The sequence below is a fragment of the Anabrus simplex genome, chromosome 6 (genome assembly GCF_040414725.1).
Source record: "Anabrus simplex isolate iqAnaSimp1 chromosome 6, ASM4041472v1, whole genome shotgun sequence".
Taxonomy (NCBI): domain Eukaryota; kingdom Metazoa; phylum Arthropoda; class Insecta; order Orthoptera; family Tettigoniidae; genus Anabrus; species Anabrus simplex.
In genome coordinates, this window is record NC_090270.1 from 254,216,536 (window position 1) to 254,229,702 (window position 13,167).

Below are 13,167 nucleotides of genomic sequence, written 5' to 3' on the forward strand. Positions count from 1 at the left end.
TTGCCCAACTGTCTTATGTTTTATGGCATAAAAATGTTAGTTCAGCATTTGGAACAAAACCATGTTCATTACCCGCGTGGACTAAGGCAAATCACTGTCCTCGGCTTTTCGGTGGCCTAAGTCCCGAACTCACCCCTTCACTGTCGTATCCTTCCATTCTTTTGTCACTGTCTGCCCAATATTTACCCATGATTCATCTGTGTAAATTATAGCTTTATTTTGTGCCCTCAAACGTTTTATCTCTCTGAGATATCTGTGCCTCCAATTAATAATTTCATCGGTTTCAGTGAAATTGCTTTATTACCCCGTCTTAAATAACGGAAGCCTATATCATGTAAGAAGCGATACAGCGTAGTTTTGGAAAATCGTGGCAAAGAATCTTCTCCATTTACCCGACTCAAAATCACGTTCAATGTCGGTGGCATGTTAGCATGTAAAAGGGAATGAACCACCCGAGGCACTCCACTTCGCACAATTTCATCATATTTAATTTTACTTGCATTTTTCTGCCGACCTTCTCTTCTTTGCTTTTTTCTTTTCTTTTTTTGCGGGAGTTCCTAAAGGACCATGTGTGTGTTCCTTCCTTATAGCATAGATTGTTCTTTCGGAACAACCTGTAGCTTTAGCTGTTTCACTGACTGCGCTGCTCATATTCATAGTCTTTAAAAAAATAATCCAGGACACTCATTATAATATTGCGTTCGTTTCTCCTGAGTTTACCTACGGAACGTTTCTTTTTAATTTGACGATCCATTGTACATCCTTCTGCACTTTTTCTTCGAACTAAGAACCCCGAGCACGAGCACGAACTGACAACTACACAGACTACACAAACACAACAAACACAATCCACTTGTCATCAAGAACTATACATTTATCACTGATCTTGTCCGGCTTCATGGCTAATGGTTAGAGTGCTGGCCTTTGGTCCAGAGGGCCCCGGTTTCGATTCCCGGCCGGGTCGGGGATTTTAACCTTCATTGGTTAATTCCAATGACTCGGGGGCTGGGTGTGTGTGCCGTCTTCAGCATTAGAATTCATCATAGGTAGGACCCCATTCTTATAGACGCGCAGGTCGCATATGCGGCATCAACTCGAAAGACCTGCACTTGGCCTCATCGGAGGCCACACGCCATTAAATATATATATATATATATATCACTGGTCTTTTTTTAATCAATCTTATAATACTGATTAAATGAACACCACTGCACACAGCTGTCAGTATATTTTAAAGCTCAGCCAGCCGAGTCACTCGTGAAACGTAAACAAACGAGACGTTCTCCTTGTCATAAATTAAGAGATAAGGATATAAGGACTTGAGGTATGATTTAAAAAATAACTTCCATATCCGAAGAGCGTTTGCTTTGCTTTAACTACGCCATGATCCTTCTGCACTTTTTCTTCGAAATTACTGTAGATCCCCACGCACGAGCACGAACTCACGAACCACACAAACGAAATACACTTTCCCTCAAGAATTGTACATATGTCACTGATATGTATTTAATCACTGTTATACATACTACTGACGAAATGAGCACTGCACTGCATGCGACTGTCTGGAAATGTTAAAAGCGCATGTTTGGGAGATCACTACCGGTACTTCAGACAGCCAGCCAGCCAGCCAGGTCAGGCGCGAAACCAAAATTCAAGAAGACATTCTTCCTGTCACAAATTAAGAACTAAGCAAGATAAGAACTTCGGGATTGTTTTAAAAATAACTTCCATATCTGAGGACCATTTGCCTCGTTTTGACCCCCCATGCAAATTCAACAGGAAAGACGCTGGCCAGCGACTGACTTTTTCGTGCCTGCACATAAAATTCCCTGAACATGACTGAAAATAAACGCATATACTGCATTTTGTTATCATTTAAATTTAAAAATAAACTTATCTACATCGAGCTGAATTGTTTCTTTACCAGCAGTGAAAAAATTAGGAAAATAATTCATATAAAATAGGAGTTATGACATGATAAGTTCTATGCAATGAAGATTTTGCATTTGGCGAAACTTTCCATTATATTGCCATTTTCACACTAAATTATTTTTTTACATTTTTTTTGTTAACGGCATCAAATGCGCCTTGAAATTCTGTACATACGACGGTATTCACCCATTTTAACCGATAACATTCTGATTTACGGATATTTGGCAAATCCGCTGCATTAGAGTAGGACAGCGCTACCCGCAAAACATGGGAGAAGGAAAGAGACGGAATTATCCCATTACTGCTGTACTGCAATCTAAGGTTGGAACGCTCTATAGGCATCAATGAAGAGGCATACTAGGGAAATAAGGAGTGAGGTAGTTTCCCGTTGCTTTCCTCACCGAGCCAGAAGTTGCTATTGCATGCACCAATCGACCCTATGAGCGATATTTTCACACCATTCATAACAAGGACAGGTAATTATATCAAATTAGGCTGAAAAGTGGGGAGGTAACCAGTTAAAACAGGTCGTAATTTAGCCAAGGGCCGCGATATTGAATAAAGGTATTTGGCTTCTTGGTCCTTATAACCTGTTTTAAGTAGGATGCCCGCGTCGGTAGAATGATTGAAATGGATTCTAGACCTCTAGACTTGGCCATCTTGACTATTTTATATATATGTGAGATCTAATAAGCGGAATACGAAGTTCAGTTCGTATCTTTTCATTAGATCTCAGAATAGGCGCTTTTAACATTCGCCGAAGGGTTTTATTTTGGAAACGTTGACGCTTTAGCATGTGTTTCTCCGGAATATAGCACCATACTTCACAGCCGTACAGCTGGATGGGCCTGGCACATGCTAAATATAGGTTTCTCTTTATGCTACTAGAGATGTACCTATTATACAGTATAGCAGAGGTCTCAGTGCTGCCACCCGTGCCGCAGCTCGTAGTAAGGTCTGTTCTATATTCTGTTTCCACGTTAAACATCGGACAACAGTAAGACCTAAATATTTAATTTTATTAGACCAGGACAGTGGGAGATTGTTAATAGTCATTTGACCAAGTTTAGGCCGGCGCTTGGTGAAAACAATTGCCTGTGTTTTAGCAGGATTAATTTTCACCTTGTTCCGTACCAGTGATATCCATTTCTGCAGCGCTCTGATGGCTTAGTCATTTCTCTTCTGAGAGGTATAAATGGCTATGTCGTCAGCATGCTGCTGGACTTCTACACCTTTGAAGGTGGGAAGATCGTTCACATATAGGCCGTAAAAAATCGGAGAGGGTACTCCTCCTTGAGGTACTCCGGCTCGAAGGGCCCTTGGGGTCGATTTCTCCCCTTTACAGGGGGCATAAAAACTCCTATTTGTTAAATGAATGAAAACCTACAACCCGTTTTCCAGTCTTCGACCGGGTCAGGGATGTAATGAATGAACCATATATAGGCTATTTTTACAATGGGGTCGCCACTCCCAAGGTGATTTTTATTAAGGACTGATAAATGTTATGAAATGATAATGGAGAGTGGTGAGTGTTGCTGGAATGATATATTACAGGGAAAACCGGAGTACCCGGAGAAAAACTTGTTCCGCCTCCGCTTTGTCCAGCACAAATCTCACATAGAGTGACCGGGATTTGAACAACGGTATCCAGCGGTGAGAGGCCGACGCGCTGCCGTCTGAGCCACGGAGGCTCTCTATTTAATAAATAAGATTGTATAATTTTGAACAAATAGGCTGGGACCTTGTATTTTTCCAGCAGTTCGACAGTTAAATTTTCGTGGCAGACAGTGGCGAAAGCTTATTCTACGTCAAAAAATACTGCTGGCACGGTACGGCGTATATTGAAAGATTTCGTAATGCATTGGACCAGGCGCAGCTCCGCAAGTGGGGCACTGCGCTTGGACCGGAAGCCGAACTGTTCCGGTCTCAGTATCCTGCGCGGGCCCAAGTAACCGTTGAGGCGTGCAAGAAGTCTCCCGAATATTTTGAAAAATGTCGTATGGCTTTTAGTGCCGGGATATCCCAGGACGGGTTCGGCTCGCCAGGAGCAGGTCTTTCTATTTGACTCCCGTAGGTGACCTGCATGTCGTGATGAGGATGAAATGATAAAAAAGACAACATATACACCCAGCCCCCGTGCCATTGGAATTAGCCAATTAAGGTTAAAATCCCCGATCCGGCCGGGAATCGAACCCGGGACCCTCTGAACCGAAGGCCAGTACGCTGGCCGTTCAGCCAACGAGTCGGACACCCGAATATTTTTGAAATGTGCAATAACAAGGTGATCGGGCGATAATTTTGCGAGATAAGTCTGTTCTTCCCTGGTGTTGGAATGGCGACCATTTTCCCTGTCTTCCAAGGTCCAGGGAAGTAGGCTATCCCGTTTTCAGACAGGCCAAAAAAATATATGCCATAAATATTATTGCCTTATAAGGCAGTGATATAATTTCTTTATGATGGGGCTGTACCTTAATTAAGGCCACGCTCGCTTCCTTCTCACTCCTAGCCCTTTCCTACCCAAATCGCCGCCATAATACCTGTCTGTATCTGCCACGAAATTTGAAAAGTGGTATGAGGACTGAAACGGGGTCCATTCAGCCTCGGGAGGTGAACTGAGTAGAGGGTGTTCGATTCCCGCCTCAACCACCCTCGTAATGGTTTTCCGTGGTTTACCACTTCTTCCCCAGGCAAGTGCCGGAATGGCAGCTAACATACACCTTGTTTATCCCTTCCAATCTTCCCCTCTCCCACAAGACCCCTGTTCAGCAAAGCAGGTGAGGCCTCCTGGGCGAGGTACTGGTCCTCCTTCTCAATTTTACCGTGTGTGTGTGTGTGTGTGGGGTTAGAATAACACTTACGGTATCCCTTGCCTTTCGTAAAATGCGACTAAAAGGGGTCACAGGGGCTACACTTGGGAGCGTGGGTTGACGACCACGGGGCCTTAGTTAAGTCTTGGCATTACTTCCATTATTTGTGCCAGGCTCCTCATCTTCATCTATCCAATCCGACCTTCTTTGGTCAACTCTAGTTCATTTCCGATCTCGACGCTATTAAAGCATTCGAGGGCTAGGGAGGCTTTAATTTTCACGCCCTTCGTGGCAATTGTCTTTCTTTGGTCTATAGGCCTATCTTCATTTTTCGAAGTGCCGGAACCTGTCCACATTTTCCCCTCTGTTATATATTTTGATTGCCCAGTTGTACTTCCTCTTAAAACAATAATCACCACGATCACTCCTTCCCAATTGTATCGCCGACCAAACGTCTTACACTCCAGAACAATGCCCTTGAGGGGATAGAGGTGGGATCCCTCGCTGAGTCTGAGGGGAAAACAACCCTGGACAGTAAACTGATTAAATAATAATATTAATAATTATACCATCGAAATATCAATTTTTATCTCGATACTGTCCCCTTAAGGTATTAATTAATTAATTAATTAATTAACATTTATTTACCTTGTTTTGCTTGGCGTAGTTAGGGCTATGGGGCCTTTTCTTAGAGTAAACCAAGTTAACTAATACTGTTTACAGTTATCGGGAAATAATTAAAACATGACCTATAACATAAGAATAACTGCATTAGGAACCTTTAATGACTCCTTGTCACCTGGTCAGAGATCAGTTAGTTCTAATTCAATCTCCTAATTTGTAAATTGATCTGATGCCCCGGACAGCGCAATTAGTAGCGATCAGGACGGTAGGCAAACTCAGAGGATTAAACAAATTCATGTAATCGACCTGGAAGGTAGGTAATTCTCTGTACGCTTCGTTTGCTTCTTGGCGTGCTCGATACAATTGTTATACGCTCTAGTGAAAGAGAGAAACTCGCTGCTAACTTGTACCGTACAAACCAGTCAGAGCTAATTCACTCGTTTGTTATTGCGAATCTAACTCGTGTCTCAGCCCTTTGAGGCAATCCCCGCGATGAGAATGCGCCTGCCTTAATTATTATTCTTGCCGACACAATTGAAGGCACGGCTTGGTGGCCTCTGGGATTGACGTCATCACTGTTTACGTTGTCGTGAGCCGAGGCAGGACAATGCCGAGTCCATTGAGCAGCGAGGTCCAGAAGATAAGCTGCGAACAATGGAAACGTATTGTTTTCTCTTTGATGACAAACAATAACAAGTGGGGAATCTTTTGATGGAAATCTGGATTCGTTTTACACGAACAGTCGTCGTGCCTTCCTCAGCGTTGTGAATTGGGATTTGACTGTCTTGAGTGTAGTGTTCTTTGTTCACGTCCGCGGCCGTGGTTTAGATGTTAGCCTAGTAGTTTAATCTTCGTTTCATGATGTAAGAACCCTGTCCTCATATCACTACTGCAGGGTGACAGGTGTAGATGTATGTCTGATGACACAAAACCTCAGTTGCGCACTAAATTCAGTTTCCTATGCGATTCCATGTGCTGAATTGCGAGTGAGAGGGAGCAAACGTTCACTTCGCTGGTTGCTACGGAAGTGTTCACGTCGGCTCCTCGTATTGTAACTCGTACTGATTCCGTTCACGTTACTGAATCGATACAGTGATCCGATTCACGGCACATTAGATTCACCGTTTCTATTACATCTGTATAGTGTGTACTGATGGACTGTAGCAACAGCATTCACTGCTCGCTGCTGTCATCTGGTTTTAATTCTATGAACTACTTTCCTACGCTCATCTAGCTTTCAGATTTAGGTTTCTCCTGCAACCACCTCTTCGCATCAAGCTTTGTTGTTACAAAGCCTTTCCCCCACAGTGAAAACAGGTATATAAATTTAGATGAAAAAAATATCCGTACATACAATCATCAATGTTTTGCACTTGAAACTGTCGCCCATATGGCAGATTTCCTCTCTTGTTTGCCTATTCTTTTCTTAAACCATTTCAAAGAACTTGGTCATTCCACTGTATTCACGGTTTTCTGATTCGACATGTGTTTGGTTAAGTTATTGCGTCAGTCGGCTCACTTACTCACTATCCACGCACACGAGTGATCTCGTGATTCGAGGATTGAAATCTTGTGTAATGATGCGACATACGAACTGAGAGAAACTGAGCCATTCTTCCCAATATCAAACAGATACTTTTGAGTGATCTTGCGCATGACTCGAATAGAATAACCTAAACCCTCCCTACTTACTAGCTGCTTCGGAATTGTGCTTTGACTACCATTTTAATACTGCAAATACATCCAACTATTACTTAAACTGCCTGTAAGAATAAGAGTGTGAATGCAAGAGGGTATTATTTTCAAATGAGCTGAGAGCGAGAGTTCGTTATAGCGTACGATTCTTTCAGCGAGCCATGGTTCTGTATGTCTCGCTGTAGCGGAAGTTCGGCTCCCCGCCAATGTCCGGTGTGCCGATAATGTACCGTGTGAGTTGTTGTCTCGCTGATCCGTGAGTGCGAGTCAGCTAAATCATGTGCCGTGAGCTCGCCGTTACTGCAATTCGATTCACTCCGACAGTTGAATGAATCGATACACTGCTTCGAAACACTCAGTAACCAACATTAATTGTAACTGTATTACGGGTTAAAAGGGGCTGCCTGGCCGAGGCGGTAAAGGCGTGCTCGGTTCACGCGGAAGGACATGGGTTCGAATCCGCGTCAGGAATTCGTAAAATTTAAGAAATGAGATTTCCACTTCCGCAGGTGCATATGGCCTGAGGTTCACTCAGCCTACACCAGAAATGAGTACCAGGTTAATTCCTGGAGGCAAAGGCGGGCGGGCGTAGAGCTACCCACTCTACCCCATCAAGTGCCGAGGTTACGGATAGTGGAAGCCTTTACCTTCCACCCCTCCAAGGGCCTTCATGGCCTGTACGGAGAAGACTTTGCTTATTACGGGTTAAAATCTTCAGTGAGCACCACAATAGTAGGTTATTCCCTCCGCTATTTTCCTACCGCTCCTTTCCCCCCAAGCTCATGGCTCCGCACAGGTTTGTGCCATCAGTTAGTAATCTACCTGAGAAAGGTTTCCAAATGTTGCGACGTTTATTATTTCGCTGTCTCTCTCTTTCTCTCCAGTGGCTCCTTGTGCACAGTCCATGACATTACAAAAGTACCGAAAGCCTATGTAACACGACCGTTGTCCACAGAAGGAAAGGGCAGAGAACTGACAACAGTGACAACGTTGATTTTTGAGGTTCCGCTTGCGGTTTCTTTGCTGGTCCCTCCGCTATTTGGTATCGCGCACCCGTCCGATTTATGACTTCTTGTCAGGCGGGGTTCTTATATCTTGAGACGAATAATAATAATAATCATTTATATTATATTTTATATTATTATTATTATTATTATTATTATTATTATTATTATTATTATTATTATTATTATTATTATTATTATTATTATTATTATCCGTCCTTGATGGCTGACTGTGGACAGTGCTCAACAATATGAAGCAATGCCTGCTCCTCAACACCGCACTCACACTCAGCACTTTCACGATATCCCCACATCTGCATCGCACAGCAGCACCTGCCGTGGTCTGTTCTGATCCGGCTGAGTTGAGTTTTGACCACTTGTGTCGAGGAAGGTGGAAATCTAGCTCTTTCTTTGTTGGATTCTTGATCAGAAATGCGTTGTTGAATGTACGTTGTTCCCATCGCTGTCTCCATTCTGCTGTTACACTCAATGTTTCAAGCGCATGTAGATCATCCCAGAGTGGGTTCTAGGATTTTAACCGCCTCGCTGGTAGTTCCCTTAAGGCGTTGTACGCGAGTGAGGTCCTGTGTTTTAAGGTTTTCTTGAGCAACTGTGCTTTCACTCGTTTTCTTTTATATTAGTTTTTTTTCTTTACAGTTTGCTTTACGCCGCACCGAAAATGGCGACGGTGGGATAGGAAAGGGCTAGGAGTGGGAAGGAAGCGACCGTGGCCTTAAGTTAGGTACCATCCTGGCATTTATCTGGGGAAGAAGCGGAGAACTCCGACGATGGCTGAGGTGGCAATCGAACCCCTATATTCAGTTGACATCCCGAAGCTGAGCGGACCCCCTTCCAGTCCTCGTACCATGTTTCTAATTTCGTGGCAGAGCCGGGAATCGAACCCAATCATCCGGGGATGACAGCTAATCGCATTCGATTATTATCACTCGATTATCCGTGTTAACATGGACGAGACTACCTCAAATAACGAAAAAAACTCGGATTAAACGGATGGTTACTGAAACTGTGTTTTGATTAAAAATTAGACAAACTCTCTCCACATTGGACTAAATATAATGGACAAATGGACTACACCACAGAGATGGTCGCTTGTATTCTCCTCTGATCTGGTATGCCTACGTGTAGACCTCACTGTGCCTGTAGAAACTCCCATGACCTCAATGAGTTACACGTCAATTTTAGTTGAATACCAACAGCAGACTGACTTGAAGTTTCGAAGCGTGGTGCGTTCAGCCTCAAGCAAAGTCTAGAAGCTGGCATTGTCCGCACTTTTGGTCCAGTTATTATTTTTTCCCTATAAGAATAAGCTGGAGCGTAATATCGTAGTCTCTATTATCCACGAGTTAGTATGGACTAAGTCTACCCCGAATAACCAAAAGTTCACAGTTCTAGCGCTCCAGGCAAGAAACTCAACGTTGAAAACATCCTAGGGATATGACGGACAAATTTTAGGTCAATAAAACATAAAGTATGAGAATATATTATTTATTCCTAAAATTTACAATCATTTTATTAATCATCGTCATTCGGTCAATAATAATAATAATAATAATAATAATAATAATAATAATAATAATAATAATAATAATAATAATAATAATAATAATAATCGTATGGCCTCAGCTACCGTGTGCAGACATTTCGATTTGACGCCATCTGGCTGTCTGCTCGTCAATTTCGACGTTCCGTTTTACTCTAGGACCACTAGACAGAGTAAACCGGATCTCTCTTCGGCGTCTATGGCTGAGATTTAATGATTTTTGTCAGGTAAATACCTAATGTATCACCAGAGATCTTTTACATGCCGACATCGTACGACATGGAGTGTCGAATGGACTTTTTTCCGCCCTTCAAAAATCCGGCTACCTCTGCCGGGTTTGAACCCGCTATCTTGGGATCCAGAGACCGACACTCTACCACGGATCCACAGAGGCAGCTATTCGGTCGATTAGATTAGCAGTTTGCCTTTTTGTACCACTACGAGCGCTAATGTGAGTCAATGCAGAGTTTCACGTGAGCCCTTATAAAACTGTACATTCAGTGTGGACATTTTTCAGACAATCAAAAAGCGCGTGAGGGAAGGAACACATTAGAGAAACAATTATGCAAATAAGTTAATTTGACTACGATTTGAATAAAAAAGAAAACGAGTAAGGAAACAACCGATTTTAGGCTGGTTTTTTTTTTTTCGGAACTGCATTTAGGTCGGAAGTGAGTTACGAATATATTTTTTTAGTTTGGTAGAGCTATCCAAGACTCACAATTTCAAATCTTTTGGGCCCTTTTGCCCTTCAACTTACGGCACAATTGAGGAAATTGCTTAATTTTACGTATTGTTGTAGTATGGGGAGCCCTATTTTACCTGCTAAGAAATATTTTCAGCATTAGAAACTCTGATAAAACGGAGGGTTACTGAACAACTTTGTTTTGATTAGAAATTAGACAAACTCTCTTACTACTGGACTAAATATAATGGACAAATCAGGTTACTATGAATTTTCACGCTTTCTTTTTCTAGTCATTATTGATTGTGGTACTGGGATATCAAGCCGCGAAACAGTAATTTGAAAGCAGTTAGTTATAATAGACTGGAGCCGCGAACAATGGAGTCCTTGCGTGTTCAGTCTGATACCGATTAAAAGAGTGAGATTAGAGTCGCGATACAAATTATTGAGTTCGTTGACACTGGTGGAAACACGATCGTTATATATTTATTTATTGTAACGGGCTCGGATAACACGGCACCTCGGTTAATCGAGACCCCATTGTAATTGATGGAGGCAGATCATTACAAGTAGGAGGAGAAATCTACTGGAGATTAAGCAGTGTAAAGTATTTGCAGGACAGGCAGTATCTACGCAGCTTCCCCTGTGGGTCAGTGGTTGAGTGACGGGTCTTCGGATCACAAGTTTACATGTTCAAACCCGGTGGACGTAGTCGGAATTTTTAAGGGTGGAAGGAAAGTCCGTTCGACACTGGACAAAATTAATTAAAAATGAAGCTTTCGACGGCGCAAATAAGTTCTACTTTCTCTGCCATCTGACAAAGTAAAATGGAACTTCGAAATTGACACTCAGGCAGCCTAAAATATCTGCATACTGTAATAGCGGAATAAAATGTTGGATGAGGATGAATATAGAAATGGCTTCATCTTGAAAGCTAAACTAATTGTAGACACGGCTGTAGAAAATAGGTTATAAGCGTGAGGAAAATGTGGTTGAATAAAGTGCTGGCCTTCTGAGCCTAACTTGACAGGTTCGATCCTTGCTCAGGCCGGTGGTCTTTGAAGGTGCTCAGATACGTCAGCCTCATCTCGACAGATTTACTAGCTCATAAAAGAACTGTAGCTGGGCAAAATTGCGGCACCTCGGCGTCTCAGAAAACCGAAAAAGTAGTTCGTGGGACGTAAAACGAATAACATTATTATTGAGGGGGTTAGAAGAACTAAGCAAGGAAGAAAACCCGATTATTTACGTGACAAGTGATCTTAGTCACGAAACATCCAGTTTTACGTGGAATCTGAACCACAGTAATATGACCATTCGTTTCATAAAAATCCCCATGCATTGGTCAGGATTCGAATCACACTTGCCATAGTGACAATGCTACTCGCCTATCACGCCCTCATAGTAAAACGAATGCTGGGAAGGGTCGTCAGAAGAATTGAATTTCATGGTGATGACATGAGGTCTAAAAGTCCATAATAACAAAGAAACAGGCAAAGGGGAAATAGTAAATGTAGGATAGGATATATAGAAGCCAAGCCAATATCTCGGAGAGTACTGGCCCAAGCAAAACATCAGGCATCTGGTTGATTAATCAATCAATCAATCAATCAATCAATCAATCAATCAAACAATCATATGCATTTAGCCTCATGTCAGTAGATTTACTGGCACGTAAAAGAAATCCTACGGGGCAAAATTGTGCCACCTCGGCGTCTCGGAAAACCATAACAATTTAGTTAGAGGGACGCAAATCAAATAACATTATTATTAATATTATTCGTAAATATATGGCATTCCGTTTATTCTTAAACTAGTAAATTTAAATAAACTACCGAGCAGTTGGCCGTGCGGTTAGGGTCACGCAGCTCTGAGCTTGCATTCGGGAGATAGTGGGTTCGAACCCCACTGTCGGCAGCTCTGAAGATGGTTTCCCGTGCTTTCCCACTTTCACACCTTAACTCAGGGCGCGGCCGCTTCCTTTCCACTCCTAGCTCTTTCCTGTCTCATAGTCGCCATAAGACCTATCTGTATCGGTGCGACGTAAAGCCAATTGAAAAATCAAATTAAACATAAAACTAAAAATAAATACACATATTAAATTCTCACATATCAGAAAACAAGCATCTCAACAAAAACACAAACCAATAACGTACAGCTTTAACCATAAAAAATAATGCCCTTAACGCATAAGCGCACCGACATCGAGACATCGTTACCTCCGCATGGGGAAATGTGAACATTGGAGGAGAAGATTATCCTGGGCGTGAAACGCCGGCAGGGGGTTTGACATCTACGATATGGCAACTGAATAGCTCACTACCATAAGAGGATAACTCCGCAAGCGCAGAAAATACATTTTTTATTTGTTTCATGTCCTTTGGAAGTAGGTGCTAAAAGAGAATGTCTCCAGTACCTTGTTACGTGTTGAACGGCACATTGACATTTGTGTTCTTTACTAATAGGGGACAACACCAGGAGTTGCCACGTTTTAGAAATAAATGTGGGTCATGTGTATGCATACGGTGTATGTCCCTCATCACTGAATCTAATTGCCTTGGTCGCTTTAAGGTTTACGCGCCGAAAGGAGGTGCAATTTTAGATTTTAAGAACTGGTGGGTCCCTTTGCACATTGCTGTCTCTGCTGAAACAGTGGGGAAAAAGCACTACTAGAAGTGCAAACGTGTCGTTTGCTCACTAGCAGTTCCTGCACTGAGTAAGATACTGAAAGGAAATGACAAGTATCTGCTAGGCCCTATTATGTGGGACTATTTACCCACATTTTTCATTTAACTAAAGCTGGAAGCATTCTCCAGTCAACGGTATTACACTTCCTACAGTAAGAGCTGGAAAATTCCC